At 45.5% G+C, this 27,929-nt stretch overlaps 1 protein-coding gene across 2 annotated transcripts in view; it reads right to left on the bottom strand.

Moving 5' to 3' along the window:
* The window catches only part of agbl4 (AGBL carboxypeptidase 4), a 1,307,642-nt gene that overhangs the window by 1,134,115 nt on the left and 145,598 nt on the right, over positions 1 to 27,929 (bottom strand). The window lies entirely within an intron of this gene.

Raw genomic sequence — 27,929 nt, 5'->3', positions numbered from 1 at the left:
ACATGATTCCCCACAACTCCATCTGCAGGAATAGCCTGCTGCCAGAATGGATGAACGATATTCGTGTCGGGTCGGGTGTGAAAATAAATTAAAGGACTCGGGCCGGGTCGGGTTCTGGTTGGCTGTGGTCGGGTCGGGTTTCAATTTTATACCCAAGCAGGCCTTTAGAGGTATGGGTTCTACTTAGTGAACAGTGGCAAACGTAGAAAATGCATTTAGGAGCACCAGTCTGTGAGTAACTTACAGGCTTGTAATCATCCAATCACAGAGTGCAAGGAATAGAATAGCACCACAGTGCCACCTAGGTTGAAGATGCAGGAGGAGCACTCAATTACTCAGTACAAATAACAAAATATTTTAAGCTAAAAAGGAAAATTCAGATGTAGTAAAAATAGTGCAACAGAAAATTGTGACAAGAAAAGTTATAGGATGTGCTTCACTGAAAGGAAGTCATCGAGTCATAACGGCACAAAAAGAGGCCATTCAGCTTATTGAGTCATAACGCCTCTCCAAACAGCAATCCAATCAGTCCCATTCCCCCGCTTTATATCCATAGTCCTGCAAGAATTTTTTTCCCCTTAAGTGTCCATCCAATTTCCTTTTGAAATAATTCGTCATCCCCACTTCCGCCACCCTTGTAGGCAGCAAGTTCCAGGTCATTATCACTTGCTGCATAAAAAGTTCTTCTTCACATCCTCCCTGAATTTTTTGCCCAAAACCTTAAATCTGTGTCCCCTAGTCCTTGTACTATCAGCTAATGGGAACAGCTTTCCTCTGTCTACCTTATCTAAACATGTCATAATCTTGTACACCTCTAACCAATCTCTTCTCAATCTCCTATGCTCCAAGGAGAACAACCCCAGCTTCTCCAACCTAACCTTATAGCTAAATTCCCTCACCCCTGGAACTATTCTGGTAAATCTCCGTTACACTCTCACATCCTTCCTAAAGTATGGTGACCAGAACTGAAAGCAATACTATAGCCATGCCTAATGAGAGCTTTATAAAGGTTCAGCATAACTTCCCTGCTTTTGTACTCAGTACCTCTACTTATGAATCCCAAGATCCCAAATGCTTTGCTAAGCACTCTCTCAATATATGCTGACACCTTCAAAGATCTATGTACATGAATCCGCCAGGTCCCTCTGTTCCTGCACACTCTTTAAAACTGTGCCATTAAGTCTATATTGCCTCACCCCATCCCTTCTGCCAAAATTCATCACCACACTTCTCCATAATAAATTCCATCTGCCACTTGTCTGCCTATTCTGCCAGCCTATCTATGTCCTGTTGCAGTTGATTGGTATCATCCTCACTATCTGCCACACCTCATTGGCAAAATTTGAAATTTTACTCTGTATTCTAATAGTCAAGTCATTTATATATATATATATATATATATATATCAAAAAGCAGTGGCACTAGCACTGAACCTTGGAGAACACCACTCTCTATCATCCTCTACTCTGAAACAACTATTTATCACGACTTACTGTTCTCTGTCCTTAAGCCAATTTTTTTATCCAAGCTGACACTGATCCTCCTTTTCCAGAAGCCTCAATTTTGTTAACCATTCTTTTATGTGGTACTTTGTCAAATGCTTTCTTAAAATCCATATAGACAACATCCATTGCTTTCCCTTCTCAGTTACTTCATCAAAAAAAATCAATTAGATTAGTCAAGCACAATCTGCCTTTTACAAATCCATGCTGGCTCTCCTTAGTTAACTCAAACCTCTCCAAGTGCCTGTTGATTTTTTTTCCCTGATTACTGTTTCTAAAACGTTAGCCACCACTGGTGTTAAACTGACTGACCTGCAGTTACTAGGAACGTCATTAAAACTTTCCTTGAATAATGGTGTCACATGTGCCATTCTCCAATCATCTGGCACCTCCCCCCATATCGAGGGAAGATTGGATGATTATGGAAAACCCTTCCGCTATCTCCGCTCCTACTTCCTTTAGCAACCTGGGATGCACTTCAGCTGGACCAGGCAACTATCATGTAGACCCCCACCTGCCAGGAATGAGGCATATTAATTTTGTCATATGAACATTGATTTTAAACTGTTGCTGGAGTGAAGAAATGACTTGTTTGAAGATCAGCAGACACTAGGCTGGAAGGACATTTGCATACTATGAGACGCTGCTTGTGGAGACAAAGGACTATTTATTCCCTGCTCCAATTAACCCAAATGGATTTTGATCACCAGACATTGAAGGTGTAAGGAAGCGCATTCCAGAAACTGCTAAGGTAATACAATCCACAAACCTCGCAGGAGAGACTGTTCCAAATAAGGAGCTAGTCACATGACTAACTTGCTGGACAACCTAGGGTTTTTTGAATTGTGCTACATAGAAAGGCACAGAAGGCAGTTTGCAACTGAAGCTGGAACAAGGAAGCCGCTCTCTCTCGCCTTCTTCCAAGCCACTGGACCCGTGGAAGACACGTACACCTCAAGACTCCAACATTGAAACAAGTTGAAGCGTGAACTGGGCCCCAACAAATAACAGGACTTTCCAGCAACCAAAGACTCCACATTGAACTCAAAGGGCAGTAACTAACAGATATTGCCTCAAACTTTTCCCCTTTATTCTTTCTACTTCTTCTGTCTCTATCTGCATGTGTGTTTATCGAATGAGAATGCTAGCGTGGTCGCGTTGCATATTCGTAGTCGTTGACCGGATTAAAGTTTAAGATTAATAAACTTCTGCCTTGCTACCAAAGTGGATAACCTCACATTTATCTACATTATACTGCATCTGCCATGCATTTGCCCACTCACTCAACTTGTCTAAATCACCCTGAAGCCTCTCTGCATCCTCCTCACAACTCACCCTCCCACCCAGTTTTGTGTCAACTGCAAATTTGGAGATATTACATTTAGTTCCCTCATCTAAATCATTAATGTATATTGTGAAAAGCTGGGGTCCTAGCACCGATCCCTGCAGTACCCCACTAGTCACTGCCTGTCATTCGGAAAAAAAACCATTTCTCCCTACACTTTGTTTCCTGTCCGGCAACCAATTTTCTATCCATCGCAATACACTGCCCCCAATCCCATGCGCTTTAATTTTACATGCTAATCTCTTATGTGGGACTTTGGCGAAAGCCTTCTGAAAGTCCAAATAAACCACTGGCTCCCCCTCATCAACTCCACTAGTTATATCCTCGAAGAATTCTAGTAGATTTGTCAAGCATGATTTTCCTTTTGTAAATCCATGCTGACTCTGCCCGATTCTACCACTATTCTCCAAGTGCTCTGCTATAAAATCCCTGATAATGGACTCTAGAATTTTTCCCACTACCGACGTCAGGCTGACTGATCTATAATTCCCTGCTTTCTCTCTACCTCCTTTTTTAATTAGTGCGGTTACATTAGCTACCCTCCATGAGAGGACAATGATGCCAGGGTCAAATGGGGGTCACAACCCTGCACTGTGCAGGGATGAGTCATCTGGCTGTGATTTTCCCCGAATAGTCCAATTAGTGGCCAGAAAGCAGGCTCGTCGTCCAATTATGGGCCGCGGGTGGGTGGGCTGCTTTTTCAAGGGAGAGAGAGAAACAGCACCTCAAGTTGGAGGTGCACTCTCTCTAACTTTTTAAAAGTTTTAATCAAAACGTAGACTCAGCGGTCGGGCCACTATCGTGGCCAGGAATCAGAAGCCAACTGGAAAATTGCACTCCTTCTCTGACAATAGCCCTTCATAGGCCTTTAATTCCTGTTAATTGGCCACCTGCCGCTTGCGGGTGCCCCGCCATTCCACCTCCAGGAAAATGGCCCAGGGTGGGATGGTGACAGCAAACCAACACGCCGGTTGGCGGTGCAAATTTCGCTCCTGCCAGCAAGCCTCCATGCTCACCCCCAATGGAGGCTAAAAATCCTGCTCTATGCCTCGCATTGTAAAACCCAGGATCCCGAATGCCTTTTTAATCCCTTTCTCAACCTGCCCAGCCATCTTCAATGATTTATGCACATATACACCCAGGACACTGTTCCTGCAGCTTTTTTTTAGAATTGCACCCTTTATTTTGAATTGCCTCTCCTCATTCTACCAAAATATATCACTTCACACTACTTTGCATTAACATTCATCTGTCATATGGCCACCCATTCAACCAGCCTGTCTATGTCTCTTGAAGTCTGTCACTATAGCAAGGAATATCATCTTTCATACCTCTCACTCCGTGCCAGCATTGGACTGTGGACTGTATTCCTGTGCATAACATTGGTTGCCACTGATTCGAGTAGCCTGGTTTGCTACATAACCCGCTTCACAGAAGAGGCCTTTGCTGCTCTCATTTGCATTATTTTCATTTATGAAGCATTGGAAAAGCTCTTCGTCTTGGGAGAGAAATTTCCATTTAATATGCAGGATAATCTGGAGACATTTACCCGAAACTCGTAAGCAGAAACAATTGACAGATTTTTCTTTGGTTAATTTTATATAATATTGAGGAGTAGAAATAGTTCAACTACAGAATATTAGTCATTAAACTTTCATTGATTATATCACAATTAAACCTTCATTGAAGACATATTGTGTACCAAGTCCTTGGAATACCCTGGCCAAGTATGTCTAACCTGATACTTGTTGCTTTTATAATCATTGTTAAGTTTCACTTTGACAATTTGATCTAAATTGTACTTCCTGAAGTCCATTTACTGCCTTGTAGTTCCACCCTTTACATTCTATGTAATTTCATTGATTTATATGATTTATTCATTAGGCTAGATCAGCCATTTAAAACTTTGCATTCCAATAGCATATGTTGATATACTGTATAGAAAAGGATGATTTGGCACATTAATTATATGGTGTTTTTCATATTAGCCACCTAGTTTAATTCCTTGTTCTGCTTGCTCTCCAGATCCTTTAAATATTTCTTTGGCAAGAAGTTATGGATTGTAATAACCAGAGGAGGAGGCTCCACTAACATTTTCTGAATGGAGGGATGTGACTAGTGGTATTCCGCAGGGATCAGTGCTGGGACCTTTGCTCTTTGTAGTATATATAAATGATTTGGAGGAAAATGTAGCTGGTCTGATTAGTAAGTTTGCGGACGACACAAAGGTTGGTGGAGTTGCGGACAGTGATGAGGATTGTCAGAGGATACAGCAGGATATAGATCGGTTGGAGACTTGGGCGGAGAAATGGCAGATGGAGTTTAATTCGGACAAATGTGAGGTAATGCATTTTGGAAGGTCTAATGCAGGTGGGAAGTATACAGTAAATGGCAGAACCCTTAGGAGTATTGACAGGCAGAGAGATCTGGGCGTACAGGTCCACAGGTCACTGAAAGTGGCACTGCAGGTGGATAAGGTAGTCAAGAAGGCATACGGCATGCTTGCCTTCATCGGTCGGGGCATAGAGTATAAAAATAGGCAAGTCATGCTGCAGCTGTACAGAACTTTAGTTAGGCCACACTTAGAATATTGCATGCAATTCTGGTCGCCACACTACCAGAAGGACATGGAGGCTTTGGAGAGGGTACAGAAGAGGTTTACCAGGATGTTGCCTGGTCTGGAGGGCATTAGCTATGAGGAGAGGTTGGATAAACTCGGATTGTTTTCACTGGAACGACAGAGGTGGAGGGGCGACATGATAGAGGTTTACAAAGTTATAAGCGGCATGGACAGAGTGGATAGTCAGAAGCTTTTTCCCAGGGTGGAAGAGTCAGTTACTAGGGGACATAGGTTTAAGGTGAGAGGGGAAAAGTTTAGAGGGGATGTGTGAGGCAAGTTCTTTACACAGAGGGTGGTGAGTGCCTGGAACTTGTTGCCGGGGGAGGTGGTGGAAGCAGGTACCATAGAGACATTTAAGAGGCATCTTGACAAATACATGAATAGGATGGGAATAGAGGGATACGGACCCCGGAAGTGCAGAAGGTTTTAGTTTAGGCAGGCATCAAGATCGGCGCAGGCTTGGAGGGCCGAATGGCCTGTTCCTGTGCTGTACTGTTCTTTGTTCTTTATCCCTGTCCGTGCTAAAGACAAGGCTGCAGCATTTGGGCGGCACAGTGGGGGCGGCCCAATGGCGCAGTGGTTAGCACCGCAGTCTCACAGCTCCAGCGACCCAGGTTCGGTTCTGGGTACTGCCTGTGCAGAGTTTACAAGTTCTCCCTGTGACCATATGGGTTTCCGCCGGGTGCTCTGGTTTCCTCCCACAGCCAAAGACTTGCAGGTTGATAGGGAAATTGGTCATTGTAAATTGCCCCTAGTGTAGGTAGGTGGTAGGAGAATGGTGGGGATGTGGTAGGGAATATGGGATTAATGTAGGATTAGTATAAATGGGTGGTTGTTGGTCAGCACAGACTCAGTGGGCCGAAGGGCCTGTTTCAATGCCGTATCTCTCTATGACTCTATGACTATCCTCCTCACAGTTCACAGGACTTCCGAGTTTAGCATCATCTGCAAATTTTGAAGTTGTGCCCTGTACACTCAAGTCTAGGTCATTAATATAGATCAAAAAAAGCAGTGGTCCTAGTACTGATCCCTGGGGAACCCCATTGTATACCTTCCTCCAGTCCAAAAAACAACCATTCATCATTACTCTCTGTTTCCTGTCACTCAGATAACTTCATATCCATGCTACCACAGTCCCATTTATTCCATGATCTTCAACTTTTCTGGGAAGCCTATTATGTGGCACCTTATCTAATGCCATTTGGAAGTCCATGTACACTGCAACAGCTGCATGACCTTCACTTTCGAATGGTGGATAATGAATGCTCTAGCAGGGCCTCCCTGCAGGAGCCAGTGGCACCAATAGCATTTCTAAGGGATGCTCCTACTGGGTCATGCAAGCTCTGGGCACAACCATCCCCTCCGCTTTTGACAGGCTGGAAGACAAAACATAGAGAATAGGAGCAGGAGTAGGCCATTCGGCCCTTTGGACCTGCTCCGCCATTCAAAAAAGATCATGGCTGATCCTCTAATTCAGTACCCTGTTCCCGCTTTCTCCCTATATCCCTTGTGATCATAAACCAGCTGATCGCTGAGGGAGTGGAAGCCCTTCCCGTTGATGAATCTCACTGGCTGCTCACTCAGCACCTTGAGGGCCACATGGATGCATCGATGACGTGCTGCCTTCCTCGGGAATGCAGCAACAGAGGTAAATCCCACAGCCCTTGTGCCTGTGAGGCCCCATTTGCTTGAAATTGCACGTACTGCCCTGCTCTCACAAATAGGGCATCAAACCCACCCCCCCCACTCCTCCCAGTCCACAGCTCAGCCTAGCAGCTTGCAGCTTTCTGCACCTTGAGCCAGCCCTGAGAGATGCAGTGTTGCAATGTTGTGCTGCTGCTTGCAAGATGCCACAAAGGTCTGCTCCTAATCTTTGGCATGAACTAGAGGCAAAGAAGCTCAAGGTCACAATGATTTTAACTGTTATTGATCGGGCATGGGGAGCTGTACTGTGAGGTCGACTCTTCCTCCATGAAGGCACAAATCTCAGATACCAGTCTCCTGCGGCACTGATGCTCTGACATGTCTAGGCAGCTTCTGCTTCAGCAGTACACCCTTTGCTGAGGGTATGGCCTCTGCTGTCATCCTGCCCTCGTTCCTCCCATTTGCCCTCCTCATGCCCGGGGCTCTGCATTTTCTCCTGAGGATGCTGATCCTCATCGCTACTCAACCCTATTGTCTAGTACATTAATCCCATGTCCAGCTATTGCCTAGCTTTCAGTCAGCTGCACTCACAATGACTACTGGAGCCCCCTCTTATGGCCCCACAATCCTTAAAGCATCACAACCCCCTCCACTGCCCGGGTGTATAGTCCACTTACTCCACTAGCTCTGCTCGGCTAATGGCACCTGTGTGCCAATGGATGAGTGCCTCTGTCAACTATGCACCTTTAGGGGCCCAGCTAATTGAATGGCACAGCCATGACTGGCTTCTCGCTGTGTTGCCATCTGCTTCCACATACTGTTCCTGATCCATCACGTAAGCCCGTGTCACCCCACAGAAATTCCAAACTGGCCCTTGACGAGCTGACAACAAATTTGTTAAGATCAATTGATCTAATGTCTGAATCGGGCAAGTTGTTGGGTCCTGCCTTACCCCCTCCTGAGCAAAATCACTGGCGGTCAGAACGGCGACAGCAAACTGATGCCACAGCCGGCAGCTCTAATTTTCACGCCCGTCCTCCTCCGTATCCGTCCCCGAAATCCTGCTCATGGTGCAAGGTTGGGAAATCAATATTCCAGGGTACAAAACATTTTGAAAAGACAGGCAGAATGAAAAAGGAGAAGGAGTAGCCCTGATAATAAAGGATGACATAAGGATAGCCGTAAAAAAGCATCTTGGCTCAGAAGATCAGGAAAGATAATCAGTATAGGTGGAGATTAGGACTGGGTCAGAAAGCACTGGTGGGAGTAGTTTATAGGCCCCCAAACCGTAGTTTTACCGTTGGACAGAGCATTACGCAAGTAAAAATTGGAGCTTGTAACACAGGAAATGTAATAATCGTGGGGGCCTTTAATCTTCATATAGACTGGACAAATCAAATTGGCAATGGTAGTCTGGAAGATGAACTTGTAGAATGCTTTCGTGACAGTTTCCTAGACAATACATTGTGGAATCAACTGGAGATAAAGCCATTTTCAATTGAGGATTTGCATTGAGGCAGGTTTAGTCAGTAATCTCGTAGCAAAAGATTCTCTGGGGAAAATGTGATCACAGTATGATTGAACTCTATATTAAGTTTGAAACCAACATACTCCAGTTCCAAACAAGAATCTTAAGCATAAACAAAGCCAACCACATATGTATGAAGCGAGAGCTGGCTAAGGTTGATTGGGTAAATAGACTGAAAAGTATAACAGTAACTAAACAGTGGGAAACATTTAAAGGAATGATTCAAATATTCAACAAAAATATGTTCCATTAACAAAAATTCAGCAAGAAAGATTAATACGTGGCTTACCATGGAAGTTAATGACAGTATTAGGTTTAAAGAAGAACCATTTATTATTGTGAAGAGTAGTAGTAAGTTTGAGGATTGGGAGAGTTTTAGAAACTAGCAAAGGGTGAGCAACAGCTGATAAAAAGGGAAAAATAGAATACAAGAGTAAACCAGCCAGGAATATAAAAACATATTGTAAGAACTTTTACAAGTATATAAAAAGGAGAGTAGCCAAAGTAAACATTGGTCTCTTACAGCAATGGACAGGTGAAATTAGCATGGGGCAGTGGCAGAGTCATTGAACAAATATTTTGTGCCTGTCTTCATAGTAGAAGACACAAATTACATACCAGAAATAGAAGGTAACCAAGGGGCTAATAAGAGTGAGAAAATTACTGTAATTAATATCAGCAGAGAAAAGGTATTAGAGAAACTCAAGGGACTAAAAGCCCACAAATCCCCAGGACCTGATGACCTACATCCTAAGGTTCTAAATGAGGTCACTGCAGAGATAGTGGATGCACAGGTCATGCTTTTCCAAAATTCCCTGGATTCTAAAATGGTCCCAACAGATTGGAAGTTAGCAAATGTAACACAACTATTCAAGAAAGAGAGAGGGCAAACAGGGAACTACAGGCCTGTTAGCCTGGCATCAATCATCAGGAAAATGCTATCAAGGGAGTCTTAACAATCATCATATGATCAGACAGAGTCAACATGGTTTTACAAAAGGAGAATTGTTAAACGAATTTATTAGAGTTTTTTGAGGATGTAACTAGTAGGGTAGATAAAGGGGAGCCAGTAGCTGCAGTATACTTGATTTCCAAAAGGCATATAAAAGGTTAATGAGCAAGATAAGGACTCGCGGAGTTGGGGGATAATATATTAACATGGAAGGATGATTGGGTAACGGACAGGAACAAGATAGTAGGGATAAACAGGGTATTTTCAAGTAGGCAGGCTGTAACAAGTGTAGTTCCACAAAGATCAGTGCTGAATCCTCAGCTATTTACAATCTATATTAATGATGTAGACAAAAAGACTGACGATACAAAGCTAGGTGGAAATTAAAACTGTGAGGACAAAAAGAGATATAGACAGGTTATGTGAGTGGGCAACAAGGCAGCAGATGGTATAATGTAGGGAAGTATGAGGTTATTCACTTTGGCAGTAAGAATAGACAAGTAGAATTTTTTTTTAAAGGTGTGAAACATTTAAATGTTGATGTTCAGAGAGAATTGGGTGTACTCATACAAAGAACACAAAAAGTTAGCAGTGCATTTACAGCAAGTGATTAGGAAGGCAAATGGCACATTTGCTTTACTGCAAGCGAACTGGAGTACAAGAAAAAGGGAGTGTTGCTGCAATTGTACAGAGCCTTGCTCACATCACAACTGGTGTACTGTGCGCAGTTTTGATCTCCATATCTAAAGCAGGATATACTTGCCTTGGAGGCAGTACAGCCAAACTTCACTAGATTAGTTCCTAGTTGTCCTATGATGAGAAGCTGAGTAAATTGGGCCTATACTCTCTGGGGTTGAGAAGAATGAGAGATGATCTTATTGAAACATACAAGATTCTGAAGTGACTTGAGAGTAGATACAGAATGTTTCCCCTGACTGGGGAATCTAGAGCATGGCAACACAGCCTCAGGATAAGGGGTTGATCATTTAGGACTGAGATGAGGAGAAATTTCTTCACTCAATGGGTTGTGTAACTTTGGAATTTTCTATCCCATAAGGTTGTGGATGCTCCATCATTGAGTATATTCATGGCTGAGATAGACAGATTTTTGGTCTCTCATGGAATCAAGGGATATGGGGAGCGGGTGGCAAAGTGGAGTTGAGGCAGAAGATCAGCCATGAGCATATTGAATGGCAGAGCAAGCTCAAGGAGCACATTGGTCTACTCCTGCTCTTATTTCTTATCCTCAAATAGCCACCATTCCACCAGATTATATGCTCTCCCTGCCTCCAAAGTCGCCACTGGGACAGCATAAAATTACCCCTATATTTGTAAGCAGGGTGAAGAACTGGTGGCAGCAACATGGACAGAGAGAAAAGTGGCAATTGGGGTTTTGTCAACTTCAACTGACCCCGACTTTTCAAATCATTATGCCTGGTGTGAGCGCTGAGTGCCTAAATTGAGGCCAATCCAAAAATTGGAACAAAGGAACAACCAGTGGTAAGTCGGCTGTTCCATTCTCCATGCAATTTTCCTTTCCCTACCACCGAAGAAAATCGTCATTTATATCTTTTCTCATCTAAGTTTAAATTCGTGGCCCTTTACTCTCGAGATTTCACTAAATACTGAATATCAGCCTGAGATTCTGTTCTCTGATCTCTTAAAGATCTGAAATACCCTCATAAGGTCATTTCTCTCTGAGAATAGAATAGAATCATGGAACGTTTACAGCACAGAAAGAGGCCACTTGGCCCATCGTGTCTGCGGTGACCGAAAAATGAGCCACCCAGTCAGCAGTGTACCGCTGCATCAGGGAGATCACCGATGCCCTGCACCAGAGGGCCAGTGAGTATGTTTGCTTCAGGACAGCCAGGCCCAGAGGGCCATTGGTTTCGGCACCATTGCCAGAGACCATAGGTCGTAATGTTCATAGACTGCACTCATGTGGCCATCAGGCCTCCCGCCAGGCTACCACCTGCAGACGGCACCATTAAAGGAATCCTCTCAATTTAGGTGAAGCTGGCATGTGATCACCACAGATGCTTCATGCAAATCTGTGACCGCTTCTCAGGCAGCTGTCATGACACCTGCGACCTGAACCAGTCCCAGCTGCCACCACTGCTCACTAAACTGGCTCAGATGGAGGAGTGCCTTCTTGGAGATAAGGGCAGACATGGCTCCCGACACCAGTGAGAAACCCCACCACTGCTGCAAAGGAGAGATACAACGCAAGCCACTGAGCAATATCAGCCACCAATGAGCAGGAGATTGGAATGCTGAAAGAGCACCTCCAATGCTTGTATGGATAGGGTGATGCCCAGTACTGCAGGCCGAAAAGGCCAGCTCCTTTATTTAAAAGCAAAATACTGCGGATGCTGGAAATCTGAAATAAAAACAAGAAATGCTGGAAATACTTCGGAACCGAAGAAGGGTCACTAACCCGAAACGTTAACTCTGCTTCTCTTTCCACAGATGCTGCCAGACCTGCTGAGTATTTCCAGCATTTCTTGTTTTTTTTCAGCTCCTTTACTTGTTGCTCTGCACAACTATGCACCCAATAGGGACCAGGCCTGGCATGATGAGGAGAAACATCAACAGGATTCCTCCTCGGACTATGAGGACACTGAGGACCTACAAAATGAAAGACGCTTGGGAAGGCAGATGGCACCCAGACTCTGCATGCAGGGCTAGCAGTGAGCTAGGGATGTACAGCAGTGGCTTATCAGACAAAGGCTGTCTGCTCCATAGGAACCGACATGAGCTCTGCAAGCCACACATCACCCTCGCTCACCTGCTGTGCACCAGTCCACATCTGAAGCATCCCTGTGTAAACCATTAGAGGCAGCAGCTGACTGAGCCAATGTCCATGTCACTGCATCCGTTGAGACGCTCATGCGTAATGGTGGCATGGGAACGATGTTACTGCATACGTTTGCTCTCCTGAAGGGCCAACAGTGCAAAGGGATGTGACATTGATGCTACATGCTGGCACGCATCATTCACACAGAGAAACGGACACACATGTTGGTGAGGAACATTTAGTGAAAGACGTATTTACATTGCTGTGACACCCGTGCCTTCCCATTTGTGTCAGTGTGTTCTCTGTAAACCTCTGTAATGCCTTTTATGGTATATTTAAGTTTGACGTCTTGGAATGTGCAAAATTAAGATTATTCACCCAGGTGCGGCACACCTACAAGAAGGAATGTTACACTTGAGTGGAAGAAGAGGATCGCAACTTCACAGGGCACTGGGACACAGCAGGGTAAGTATGTGGCAGCAAAGTGGAAAGTGCTGGGGTAACTCAGCAGGTCAGGCAGCATCTGTGGGGAGAGAAGCAGAGTTAACTTTCAGGTCTGAGAACTTGGACAAATTAACTCTGCTTCTCTCTCCACAGATGCTGCCTGACCTGCTCGATTTCTGCAGCACTTTCTGCTTTGCTGCTAGATTGACAGCAGTCCCACGCTTCAGCAGTCAGGTAAATATTCTTTAACAGCTGTCAGAAAGAAGGTGCTGGGGTGCTTAAAATTAGGGCCCCAGCACCTGCTGCACAGCTGTCAAAAGCCGAATGTCCCGCCTCTCCCCACGTAATATGGGGAGGGCAGCTCAGCGCCGTGATGCTAATGAGCCCTGCGCGTAATATCGCAGGGGCTCTGCGGTAGCCGCTAAATGCGGGCACCCCGCTGAGTTTAAAGGGCACCGCCGCGCAGAGTGATGCCCAAATAAAATTAAGCCCACAATAATGAATAGCCAGCATGGATCTCAAAATGGAAAATTTTACTTGACCAACCTTATTGAATTTTTTGTGGAGGTAACAGTAGACAATGGTAATGCAGTAGATGTAATTTATCTGGATTTTCAAAAGGCCTTTGATAAGGTGCCCCATAACAGAGTAATGAAAAAGATCAAAGAATGCAGAGTCAGGGGACAACTGGCAGAATGGATTGTGAGCTGGCTTCAAGACGGAAAACAGACAGTAGGAGTAAAAGGTAATTATTCAGAGTGGCAGAAGGTGGAAAGTGGTGTTCCACAAGGATCAGTATTGGCACTACTGCTGTTCACAATATACATTAACGATTTGGACTTTGGAATCAAAAGCACAACTTCTGTATTTGTGGATGCAACCAAATTGGAGAGGGGTCAGGCAATACTGAGGAGGACTGCAACAAATTACAGGAAGACATTAATAAACTTGCAGAATGAGCAAATAATTGGCAAATAAAGTCCAACACAGAAAAATGTGAGATAGTAAATTTTGATAGGAAGAATAGGGAGGTTACTTATTACTTGGAAGGTGCGAGTCTAAGTGGGGTAGAGGAACAAAGGGATCTTGGAGTACAAACACACCAATCGCTAAAGTTGTGCCACAGGTTAGCAAGGCCATAAAAAAACAAACCAAGCACTAAGCTTTATTTCTAGAGGGATAGATTTGAACATTAGGGAAGTTATGTTAAACCTGTATCCAACCTTGGTTAGACAACTGAGCTCAGTGAAAGGTACTGGGCTCAGTTCTGCTCGCCACATTATAAAAACGATATAGAGGCACTGGGGAGGGTGCAGAGAAGATTTACAAGGATGATACCAGAAATGCATGGGTATACATATCAGGAAAGAATGAACAGGCCACTGTGTAAGGCCCTCCTGCTATAGTATACTGAGGAACTGGAAACCGTGTAAAACCCCAAAGGCTGTATGCACCAGGGAATGTTTGAAATGAAATGAGAGTGTACATTGTAAATATAACCTGTAATGGCAAGTATAGTGAGGCACATCATGTACCGTATTGAAAGAAACTGATCTGTATTGCACTTTATGTAATGTCAAATTTGAAATATTATGTAATGTATTTTTTTTTACAAATTTTATGAATAAAAGGTATGTTTGGGAAAAAAAATGAACAGGCTGGGTCTCTTTTCTTTTGAAAAAAGAAAGCTGAAGGGTGACCAATAGAGCTCTTTAATATTATGAAAGATTTTGATAGAGTGGATACAGAGAGAATGTTTCCAGTTCTGGGGAGGAATGTAACTGCAGGCCATCAATGTAAGATATCGTCACCAAGAAATCCAATAGGGAATTATTACGACCAAGGTTGGAGGAATGCATTGTCTTTCTCTAGTTCCACTACTCCACTGGTCATAACATATATTTAAATGTTTTACCCAATTCTCGATATGGCTAATTATATACTTTATACTAGTTTCAGAATAAAAGTCTGCCAACCAGGTTTCTTTAACAAGTAACAAAAGTATTGATTTATTATAAAACAAGACTTATTCAATAAAGATGCAAAGCTTATTAACACACTGTTTGAAATATAAAAGTATAAATATCTACCCTTCTAAAATATCCTAACATACACACACACATACAGGTTAAGGAAAAATGAAAGAAACTGGCTCTGCAGAGATCAACTTTAAAAAAATGCTTTGATCATGTTATTGACAATTCTTGAACAAAAGGGATAAGATATCAAATGTTCCAGATGGCCTTTGGTCTGGTGTCCGGGTACACGTAAACGGCTGTCACTGGGATCTTTCTGGAGCAGTTCTGTTCAGGAGACGTCGAGGAGTAGTCTTTTAGGCTTTTTGGGAGAATTCTGCATCAGTGGATTCAGCTGGCACACTGGGTTCTCAGAAGACTTTTCAAAACAGGTGGAAAAGGATGAGTTGGGTGGCTTCTCTCTTAGCAGGATATACACCAACTGAGCATTCAAAGAGTCCACGCCCAAATCAGAAAGCCAAAAAACTCCTGACAGCCACAAACCTAGACATGTGACTTCTCTGTAAATAATTCCAAGGGCCAGCAAGGCTCCTTATGTTTATTTGGCATTTCATTGTTTAAGAAAAACACTTACTGGAAGAGACAAAGTCCCAAGTGTCCTTGCAGCGACCGTTTTACAAAAAACCAAGTCCAGGCATCTTCTCAGGTATTTTCCACAGTCTTTTAAACACAAGTCCCCAAAAAAAAAATTAATAATGGAAGCATCTTCATGACAGAATTCAGAAGTCTCTTCTTTACCCAAAGAGCGGTAAGAACGTGAAACACGTTACCAAAGGGAATGGTTGAAGTGAATAATATAGATGCATTTAAGGGGAAACTGGAACAGCATATAAGGGAGAAGAGAATAGAGGGTCTCAATGATAAATTTAGTTGAGGAAAAATTGGAGGACGCTCGAGTGACCATAAATGCCAGCATAGGCCAAATGGCCTATTTCGGTGCTGTATATCATATGTAATCGTATGTTAATAGAGGCATAGAGCACAAAAGCAAGGAGTTTATGATGAACCTTTATAAAACACTGGTTCAGCCTCAACTGGAGTATTTTATCCATTGAGTACCGAACGTTCGGAAGGACGTGAAGGCTTTAGAAAGGTGCAAAAAAGATTAACGAAAAGGATTCTGGGGAAGAGGGACTTCATTTACGTGGATAGACCGGAGAAGCTGGGGTTGTTCTTGTTAGAGAACAGAAGGTTGAGAATAGATTTGATAGAGGTGTTCAAAATCATGAGGGGTCTAGACAGAATAGATAGAGAGAAACTGTTGTCACTGGTGGAGGGATTGAGAACCAGAGGACACCAATTTAAGGTGATTTTTTTTTATTTGTTCATGGGATGTGGGCAATGGCTAGGCCAGCATTTATCGCCCATCCCTAATTGTCCATGAGAAGGTGGTGGTAAACTGCCTTCTTGAACTGCTGCAGTCTATGCGAGGTAGGTACACCCACTGTGCTGTTAGGAAGGAAGTTCCAGGATTTTGACTCAGTGACAGTGAAGGAAGAATGATATAGTTCTAAGTCAGGATGGTTTGTGGTTTAGAGGGGAACTTACAGGTGGTGGTGTTCCCATGCATCTGCTGCCCTTGTCCTTCTAGGTGGTAGAGGTCGCGGGTTTGGAAGGTGCTGTCTAAGGAGCCTTGGTGCGTTGCTGCAGTGCATCTTGTAGATGGTACACACTGCTGCCACTGTACGTCGGTGGTGGAGGGAGTGAAAGTTTGCAGACGGGGTCCCAATCAAGCAGACTGCTTTGTCCTGGATGGTGTCAAACTTCTTGAGTGTTGTTGGAACTGCACCTATCCAGGCAAGTGGAGAGTATTCCATCACACTTCTGACTTGTGCCTCGTAGATGGTGGACGGACTTTGGGGAGTCAGGAGGTGAGTTACTCGCCACAGGATTCCTAGCCTCTGACCTGCTCTTGTAGTCACGGTATTTATATGGCTACTCCAGTTCAGTTTCTGGTCAATGGTAACCTCCAGGATGTTGATAGTGGGAGATTCAGCGATCGTATTGCCATTGAATGGCATGGGGAGATGGTTAGATTCTCACTTGTTGAAGATGGTCATTGCCTGGCACTTGTGTGGCACGAATGTTACTTGCCACTTATCAGCCCAAGCCTGGATATTGTCCAGGTCTTGCTGCATTTCTACACGGACTGCTTCAAAATCTGAGGAGTCATGAATGGTGCTGAACGTTGTGCAATCAGCAGCGAACATCCCCACTTCTGACCTTATGACTGAAGGAAGGTCACTGATGAAGCTGCTGAAGATGGTTGGGCTTAGGACATTACCCTGAGGAACTCCTGCAGTGATGTCCTGCAGCTGAGATGATTGACCTCCCACAACCATCTTCCTTTGTGCTAGGTATGACTCCAACCAGCGGAGAGTTTTCTCCCTGATTCCCACTGACTTAAGTTTTGCGAGGGGTCCTTGATGCGATACTCGGTCAAATGCTACCTTGATGTCAAGGGCGGTCACTCTAACCTCATGAGTTCAGCTCTTTTGTCGATGTTTGAACCAAGACTGTAATGATGTCAGGAGCTGAGTGGCCCTGGCGAAACCCAAACTGAACGTCACTGAGCAGGTTACCGCTAAGCAAGTGCCGCTTGATAGCACTGTATATGACACCTTCCATCACTTTACTGATGATAGAGAGTAGACTGATGGGGCGGTAATTGGCGGGTTGGATTTGCCCTGCTTTTTGTGTACAGGACATACCTGGCCAATTTTCCACATTGCCGGGTAGATGCCAGTGTTGTAGCTATACTGGAACAGCTTGGCTAGGGGCATGGCAAGTTCTGGAGTACAGGTCTTCAGTACTATTGCCGGAATGTTGTCAGGGCCCGTAGCCTTTGCAGTATCCAGTGCCTTCAGTCGTTTCTTGCTGAGTGAATCGAATTGGATGAAGACTGGCATGTGATGCTGGGGACTTCAGCAGGAGGCCGAGATGGATCATCCACTCGGCACTTCTGGCTGAAGACTCTTGCAAATGCTTCAGCCTTATCTTCTGCACTGATGTGCTGGGCTCCCCCATCATTGAGGATGGGGATAATTGTGGAGCCACCTCCTCCAGTTAGTTGCTTAATTGTCCACCACCATTCACGACTGGATGTGGCAGGACTGCAGAGCTTAGATCTGATCCATTGGTTATGGGATTGCTTAGCTCTGTCTATTGCATGCTGCTTCTGCAGTTTGGCACGCAGATAGTCCTGTATTGTAGCTTCACCAGGTTGACACCTCATTTTGAGGTATGCCTGGTGCTGCTCCTGGCTTGCCCTCCTGCACTCTTCATTGAACCAGGGTTGGTCCCCCGGCTTGATGGTAATGGGAGAGTGGGGGATATGCCAGGCCATGAAAACGGAACTTTGTCTCCACAAGGACTGTGCAGTGGTCACTCCTATCAATACTGTCATGGACAGATGCATCGGCAGCAGGTAGATTGGTGAGGACGAGGTCAAGTATATTTTGACAAATTTAAGGTGATTGACAGGGGGAGGCGGTGGTGTAGTGGTAATGTCACTTGACTAGTAATCCGGAGCCCAGGCTGATACTGTGGTAACAAGGGCTTGAATCCCACCATGGCAGATGATGAAATTTGAATTCAATTCATAAATCTGGAATTAAAAAGCTAGTCTAATTAGATTAGATTAGATTAGAGATACAGCACTGAAACAGGCCCTTCGGCCCACCGAGTCTGTGCCGAACATCAACCACCCATTTATACTAATCCTACACTAATCCCATATTCCTACCAAACATCCCCACCTGTCCCTATATTTCCCTACCACCTACCTATACTAGTGACAATTTATAATGGCCAATTTACCTATCAACCTGCAAGTCTTTTGGCTTGTGGGAGGAAACCGGAGCACCCGGAGAAAACCCACGCAGACACAGGGAGAACTTGCAAACTCCACACAGGCAGTACCTGGAATCGAACCCGGGTCCCTGGAGCTGTGAGGCTGCGGTGCTAACCACTGCGCCACTGTGCCGCCCCATGAAACCATTGCCTATTGTTGTAAATATCCATCTGGTTCACTAATGTCCTTTGGGGAAGTAAATCTGCTGTCCTTACCTGGTGTGGCTTACATGTGACTCCAGACCCACAGCAATGTGGTTGACTCTTAAAATGCCCTTTTAAATGGCCTACCAAGCCACTCAGTTCAAGGGAAATTAGGGATGGGCAATAAATGCTAGCCTAGCCAGTGACACCCACATCCCACAAACAAATAAAAAAAACCAAAAGAACCAATGGTGACATGAGGAAAACTTTTTTACATAACAAAGAATCTGGAATACCCTGCCTGAGAGCAAGGCAGATTCAATCGTGGCTTTCAAAAGGGAATTGGATAAACACATGAAGAGAAAATATTGGCAGGGTTATGGGGAAAGGGCAAGTGGGTGGCACTATCTAAATTGCTATTGCAGGGAGCTGGCACGGATATGGTGGGCTGAATGCCTCCTTCTGTGCTGTAACCATTCTATGATTCTAAATCGTAATTTTTTGACTTGCTTTCCTTGTGGGGAGCCTTTCTCACTGTTCACAAATGATTGGGCACCTGCCATTTGAAAGATATTGTGCCGTACATATTCAAATTTTCAATACAAGTTTTTTGTGTGTGAAGCTCATCACTAAATGCATGAAATCAAAATTTACCCCTTTATGTGCCCAACCCCACTTAACTTAGTTGTTCTTCTTTATACTCTGTCCAATGCCAGGATGCCCACCTTATCGTGCAGTGCCAGAAGAATACAACACAATATTCAAGGTCCAGTGGGACCAGTGTTTTATCGATGCTCTTAGTTCCTGGGACTTGAGCTCTATTCTACGACCTTAAGATCCCATTTGCCTTTTTTACCACCACAACCCATTATGCTTATGGGGTTTTCCACTAAAACTGCAATGTTATTTTCTGCAGACTGTTCCCATTTATTTTGAACTCTAACTGATTGTTTCCTTCCCAGGTTCATGATTTTGCATTTTTCTAAGCAGCATCTCCCCACTTTTAACATTCCCCCAATCTAGTTAAAGCCTTTGCTCCTAGGCGACTTGTTCTTCTCAATTTGATACCATCAGCAGACTTGAAGAACTGTATTGCCATGCAACCTCTAAATCATTAATACATAATAATAATGGTCCAGAACTGGCTACTGCAGTACCTCTCTTGTCATCTTTGAGGTAAAATACTTCTGAGGCTGCACTTTTGATACATTTGGCAGATGAGTCACAATGAACTTGAATAACTACAGAATCTTTTATTAATCTGTTTAAAATGAAATGGAAGAATAACTGCTTAACTCTTCCTGAGCTGTATGCTAAGAAAGAAGTTAATATCTGTATCAGCACAGATGAGATACAAACCTATCATTGCTATAATAAAACACAATTTATCTGCAGCTACCTCCAACCAAATACCTCTACTAAATGTCATAGATTTATTTTCTGTCAAAGATATAATTTCAGGGAAAAGGGAATTAAGGTAGCCAAATCTGGACACTCAGTTAGTTAGAAGAGCAGCACATAAATATTTGATTAAAATCTTATCTTAATTCTCCTAAGATGATTAGTTATTCCAACTTAAAATAAATGATCTCTGTTTGCTGAAGGTGACTTACAATAGCTGAGTAAGGGAAACCAAGTGCAGTCGTATAAAGTGTTTACTCAGCAACAAGCTTGCATAATTACAAACTCGCATATTACAAGGTCAGCATGAAGGACACTTTGGACCATGAGAAAAACAGCAAAAGGAACCAAAAATTGCACCATAGATTTCTCGCATAAAATGAATTAACGTAATATTATAAATATAACTTCGATTTAACAATTTTGGTAAATACAGATTGTGATCACCAATTGGCTGGAGGTAGAGGCAATAAGGAGAGCTGGCCTTGCTAACCTTTCCGAGGGAAGCCTCTCCTTCATTTAAATAGAGGCATGCATCCTGAAGGACAAAAGATGCAAAGCTTGCACACTTCACTGGCTGCCTGATGAAGAGCAATGCCAAGAAACACGATACGAGCTAATATGCAAAGACATGGCATAAGGAGAGAGGGTGTTGGGGCAATGATCAATGTTTGGGCTGCTCAGACATTTCCTAATTTTTGCTAAATGTGCTCTGCTTTCAGGTCAAGTCTGCTTTCAATCATCAAGAGAAAACCAGGACTGATGATGAGCCAGCTGTGCTGAGGAGTTATCAGAGTTCCAGGAGATGATCCTTAATTTTTTTGACCTTATATCTGTAAAGGAGCTTGGAGAGGGCAAATTTGGAGTATCACCCTTTATGATGATCTTTTACATACTGACTTCCTTCTTAAATCTACACAACAGGAGCTACATTTACAAAATAGCTGCATGATGACCTAAATGACTATGATCTTGCCTGACTAGATGGCAACAGCTCAATCATTGTTTCTGTGTTGAAGTGAAGAGACCAGAGAGAACAAAGAGATATCCAGGTACAAAAATCACGAAAAGTATGCATAAATACAAAAGGTAATCAAGAATCACTAAAAGAATATTGGCCTTTATCTCAAGAGGGTTGAATACAAAAGTGAAGTGAAGCCTCAATTGTACAGAGCCTTGGTCAGATCCCATCAGGAGTACTTACTGCATTAGGTTTTGAGCACCACATGTCAGGAAAGATGTTTTGGCCTTAGAGTAAAGCCTGGCTCGTGTATAAAATTAAAACCCGACCTGGGCCCCACCTGATCACAGCCAACCTGAACCCAACCCGGGCCCGAGTCCTTTAATTTTTTTTCACGCCTGACCTGACCCGACACAAATATCGTTCATCCATCCAGCAGCAGGCTATTCCTGCAGATGGAGTTGTGGGGAATCATGGGTAAGCCTGATCCCATGACTTCCCGGAAGCAGCACGGTCCAGCCTGACCCGACCCGAGGCCAAATGCTGGACTTGGAATCTAGAAGCAACCCGACCCGAACCTGACACATGTAGTCGGGTTCAGGTCAGGTAGCCAGGCTTTTCCATAGAGGGGGTGCAGTGCAGATTCATCAGAATTATACTAGGGTTTAAACGATTAAATTATGAGTACAGGTTGCATAAACTTGGTTTGTATTCCCTTCTTGGTCTACGCTGGGCAGCCCAGAGTTTGTCGCACCTGTGGCAAATCTGGTCACGTGGCAGCTAACTGCAGCACAGTTGTCTGCAAGAACTGCAAGGAGGAAGGCCATCAGACCAAGGACTGTAAGCAGAATAAGTGTTGCAACTTGTGCGGGGCGGATAGGCCACCTCTACAAAACCTGCCCCAAACGCTGCCTCAGTTATGCTCAGGCGGCAAGGTCCAAGGAAAGGCCGGGAGAAGGTTCGACGAAGGCGTCCGGTGCTGGAAAGGAGACAAGCAACCTTCTCCGCAGCGAGGAAATTCTACCTGAGAAGGAGAAGAAAGGGGAGGCAGCTGAAACCAGTGACCCAGCACCTACCCCACACCCGGAAACCTCTCCTCCACAGACAGAATCAATGGAGGAGGAGGCAGCAGACAGACAAACAGCTCAGTGGCAAGTGGTACAAAGGAAAACCACAAAGAAAAGACCTCCAAAGCGGAACAGGCCACCACCCAAACCAGTGGCAAGAGGAGGCTACCGTCTGAGACGGACTACAACAGCTCCTCTTCACTGGACGAGGAAGTGCTGGATCAACGGCCCCTTCAAAAGAGGCGGCAGAACTCCAAGGAGCTGGAAGATAAAGCCCCCCAGCCCCTGGGCACTGGAAGCTGTGATGGGCCTGGCGTACCCCAACCCCAAAGCGCCACACCTAGCGACATGGCCAGCGCATCCCTGCTCCGGGACGCCGAGAGCAAAGACACGTCTGGCGCACCTCAGCTCTGGGAAGCCGGGAGTAGTGATGTTTTCGAGGAGGAACAGAGGGGAACAGCAGAGGACAGCCGAATCCTTGCTGCCTCCAAGACCCCCCCCGATGTCACCCCAGCGGAACAAACCCTGCATGAAAAACCAGGAGGGGTTTCTGGGCCCAACGAACGTGAAACAGCTTGCGCACACTATGGGTATGCAGGAACATCCCGAAGGACTGGGACTAGCAAGGACAAATGGTATGGGAAGCAACAACTAACTTTTAAAAAATGGGTATAAGGATTGCTTCAATTAATGTGCATAGCATTAAATCCACTACGCGATGTGTTTCAACCTTGGATTACCTCGCCAAGGTCAAAGCCGACCTACTGTTTCTGCAGGAGTGTGGAATACCACACCTCAGCACCTACAGGCAGTGGTCGCGATGGTGGTCCCACGGGCCATCGATCTGGTCATGGGGTAATGATTACCGTTCCTCCAGCCTGGGTATTCTGCTGCGGGGAGGTAACTTCACCATCTCCGAAGTTAAGGAGGCGGTGGGCGGCTGCCTCCTCGTAGCAGATGTAATGTACAACAACGCTCCGCTCCGGTTGATCAACGTGTACGCCCCGGTTCAATGCAGCGAGCGGTTGACTGTCTTCCAGCAGCTCCCACTGCTGCTGGCGACGTCCAGGCTGGTCAACCTAGGCGGTGACTTCAACTGCATCATCGATGCAGCTGGACAATCCGGCAGAGACGACAGCAAACTGGACGCTACGTCCAGATTCCTAATAGAAACAGCAAAAGATGCCAAACTGCACGACGTCTTCAGCAAACCTGCAGACGGAGAGCAGCGTAGATACACATGGTCAAGATCGGATGGGTCTGCCCGTTCCAGGATTGACTTCCTGTTTGTGTCCCGTGCTGTCATGGTCAGATTCACCGACCTCAAGCCGGCGTTCTTCTCCGAGCACTGCCTCTTACTGGTCGAATGTCACTTACAGGACAACCAGCGGGTTGGCAGGGGGACATGGAAGCTCAATGCTACACTGCTAACCCCAGAGAACGTTGAGGAACTCAAAAGGGATTACAAAGGTTGGAACACCGTGAAACCCCTCTTTGAGTCTCCAGTTCACTGGTGGGAAGCAATCAAGGAGAACATCAAGAGGTTCTTTATCCTCAAAGGGGTTCAGAGGACGAGAGAGAGACAGAGGGAAATGTCCCGACTCCAGAAAAGTATGCAAAATCTGCTCCGGCTGCAGTCGATGGGGGTCGAGGTCAAGGACGACCCCCAAGTGGTGAAGAGCCAGCAGGCCTCGCTCTTTGCCACAGTGGCCTCCAAGATCATCTTCCAGTCCAGAGTCCTCTCCATTGAGCAGGATGAGACATGCTCGTGTTACTTCTTCCAAAAGATACACAGAGAGAGCTCTGTTATCAGCAGCCTGAAGGAAGAGGATGGCTCGGTAACGTCTTCGCAGTCCGACATACTAAGGGTCAGCAAATCCTTTTATGCTGGGCTGTATGACGCGAAGCCCACAGACAGCAGAGCCTCCCAGTCCTTCCTGTCATCTATTGCCGAGGTCTTAGATGACAGCACGTGGGAGAGACTGGACAATCCGCTAACTCTGGATGAGCTGACAAAGGTCGTCGAGTCCTTCGAGACGAGTAAAACTCCCAGAAGCGATGGCTTACTGGTTGAGTTGTATTCGGCCCTGTGGGACAGGGTTGGCCCGGACCTGCTGGAAGTATACGAGAGTATGCTCCTGGCCGGCAGCATGTCAGAATCCACAAGTTTAAGAGCCGCGAGGTTATGCTGCAGCTCTATAAAGCCCTGGTTCGACCACATTTGGAATATTGTGTTCAGTTCTGGTCGCCTCATTATAGGAAGGATGTGGAAGCTTTAGAGAGGGTGCAGAGGAGATTTAACAGGATGCTGCCTGGACTGGAGGGCATGTCCTACGAAGAAAGATTGAGGGAGCTAGGGCTTTTCTCATTGGAGCGAAGAAGGATGAGAGGTGACTTGATAGAGGGGTACAAGATGATGAGAGGCATAGATAGAGTGGATAGCCAGAGACTTTTTCCCAGGGTGGAAAGGGCTATCACCAAGGGGCATAATTTGAAGGTGATTGGAGGAAGGTTTCGGGGAGATGACAGAGGTAGGTTCTTTACACAGAGAGTGGTGGGTGCGTGGAATGCGCTGCCAGCGGTGGTAGTAGAAGCAGATACATTAGGGGCATTTAAGCGACTCTTGGATAGGTACATGGATGATAGTAGAATGAAGGGTAGGTAGTTAGTTTGATCTTAGAGTAGGTTAAAGGGTCGGCACAACATCGTGGGCTGAAGGGCCTGTACTGTGCTGTACTGTTCTATGTTCTATGAAAGGCATCATCACCCTCATCTACAAGCGGAAGGGGGAGAGGGCAGAAATCAGAAATTGGCGGCCCATCTCACTGCTTAATGTTGACTACAAAGTTCTGACCAAAGTCATAGCCAGTCGAGTCAGGTCTGCGCTGGAGTTGGTGATCCACCCTGATCAGACCTGTACTGTACCCGGCAGGAAGATCTCCGATAGTCTCGCGCTACTCAGGGATACGATCGCCTATGTACGGGACAGGAGGGTGGACACCTGCCTCATCAGCCTGCACCAGGAGAAGGCTTTTGACAGGATATTGCACACCTACATGATGGACGTGCTTTCCAAAATGGGGTTTGGGGAGGGATCTGCAATTGAATCAAACTGCTCTACACAAACATCAGTAGCATAGTCTCAATCAATGGGTGGGAATCGGAAAGTTTCCCAATCCAATCTGGAGTCAGACAGGGCTGTCCTCTCTCCCCTGTCTTGTTTGTTTGCTGTATTGAACCCTTTGCTGAGTCTATTAAGAAGGATGCGAGCATAAGACGGGTGACAATCCCAGTCAGTGGAGGCACTCAGGTTAAAACCTCCCTGTACATGGATGACGTCGCCGTCTTCAGCTCGGATCCGCTGTCTGTGCGCAGACTGATGAGCATCTGCGACCAGTTCGAACTGGCCTCGGGAGCCAAAGTTAACCACGGCAAGAGCGAGGCCATGTTCTTTGGGAACTGGGCTGACCGATCCTTTGTCCTCTTCACCGTCAGGTCAGACTACCTGAAGGTGCTGGGGATATGGTTCGGAAGGGCCGGGACCTGCACCAAAACCTGGGAGGAGCGAGTAGCCAAGGTACAACACAAGCTGAGCATGTGGGGGCAGCGATCTCTCTCCATTGTGGGTAAGAACCTGGTCATTAGGGGCGAGGCGCTCACGTTGTTGCTGTACGTCGCGCAGGTCTGGCCCATACCCTACCCCTGCGCTGTGGCGGTCACCCGAGCCATTTTCCGCTTCATCTGGGGATTCAAAGTGGACCGGGTCCGGAGTGACACGATGTTCAAACCTCTGGATAAGGGTGGGAAAAATGTACCCAACGTCGCCCTCATCCTGATGACTACCTTCGTGTGCGGCTGCATCAAGCTGTGTGTAGACCTCCAGTACGCAAACTTCAAGTGTCACTACGTGCTGAGGTTCTATCTGTCCCCGGTGTTGCGAAGGATGGGCCTGGTCACATTGCCGCGGAACGCTCCACCCAGTTGGACTGTGCCGTACCACCTATCCTTCGTGGAGCAGTTTCTGCAGAAAAACACGTTTGACCACCGATCCATCAGGCAGTGGTCTGCACGGAATATCCTCAAGGCCCTACGAGAAAAGGAGACGTTGTTCCTGCCGGATGGTTCCCCGAGCAGACCGCCAAAGTCATTTGGCGGAATGCCTCACCACCAGAACTTTCAAACAAGCACCAAGATGTAGCTTGGCTGGTGGTGACAAGAGCCCTCCCCGTCAGATCCTTCCTGCACTTCCAAAGTCTCATCCCCTCGCACAATGCCCTCGCGGTGACTGTGGTAGGGAAGAGACGGTTGCCCACCTCCTTCTGGAATGTGTCTTTGCAAAGCAGATGTGGAAAGAGATGCAGTGGTTTTTGTTGAGGTTCATCCCAAGCAGCTCTGTAACACAGGAGTCTGTGCTCTACGGGCTGTTCCCAGGGACACACACCAAGATAAACATCAACTGCTGCTGGAGGACTATCAATTCGGTGAAAGACGCCCTTTGGTCTGCCCGGAACCTGCTGGTCTTCCAGCGCAAAGAGTTGTCCAGGACCGAATGTTGCAGACTGGCACATTCCAAGGTCCAGGACTACGTGCTGAGGGACGCACTAAAGTTTGGGGCAGCCGCAGCAAAGGCTCAATGGGGAAAGACCACCATGTAAGGTCCCCCCACCAAGTTGAACGGAGGGGCTGGATCCATGGAAAACCCCTCGAACTGTATCGGGAAAATTTTTGTTTGCTGTAAAATGTAAAAATGTATATGGCATGACAAATGAAATGGAAGGGTTGTAAGGCAACTCATGATTGTATTGAAGGAAACTCATCACCCTTGCACTGTTTGTATTTTTTGACTTGGTGCCGTTGAAACTGTTTGGTAATGTATGTTTTACAGATTTTTATGAATAAAGTATATTTTGGAAATTTAAAAAAAAATTCCCTTAAGTTTACAAGGTTGATGAATGAGCTACTTGAAATTTTTTAAATGCTTAAGGATAAGAGGAACTATTTCCTCTGGTGGGGGAATCCAGAACAAGGGGGCATATCTTACAATCAGAGCTAGGCCAGCTAGGAATGAAATCAAGAAACATTTTTTCATGCAATAGTTAACGGAGATTTACAATTCTCTACCCCAAAAGGATGTGTATTCTGGGTCTATTGAAACTTTCAAGACTGAGATTGATAGATTTTTGTTGTGTAGGGACATCAAGGCATTTGGAGAAAAAGCAAGTAAATGGAATTGAGGCATAGATCACAGATTTAAAAGGACAGTGCTACACAAGATATTCTGCATTTCCCATCACCAAAGGGTGACTTGTAGGAAGGTGAACCACTCAGATGGTAAGTGCCTGTGCATATCTGGAAGCACCAGTCCAGAGTCACCGAACTAGTGAGTCAAAAGGGCTGTCACTGGGTGAAATGATGGTCATGAGTGAGAATAAGCACCTGGGAGAGGATATGGTTCAGATGATAAGCAAGTGGGAGGAGTCAACTACCAATATCTGCAACATTGCAGGAAGCTTTCCATGACCTGCAGAACACCCTGGAAACTATGACAACCTGGGAGATTTCTGCGCCATAAAGACACCAGGGGCTGGATTTTGTTGGGGCAGCGGTGGCCCCTACGACAGGCAAGAAAGCTG

The sequence above is a fragment of the Heterodontus francisci genome, chromosome 8, assembly GCF_036365525.1.
Source record: "Heterodontus francisci isolate sHetFra1 chromosome 8, sHetFra1.hap1, whole genome shotgun sequence".
NCBI lineage: Eukaryota > Metazoa > Chordata > Chondrichthyes > Heterodontiformes > Heterodontidae > Heterodontus > Heterodontus francisci.
This window is presented reverse-complemented; position numbering and strand designations above follow the sequence as displayed.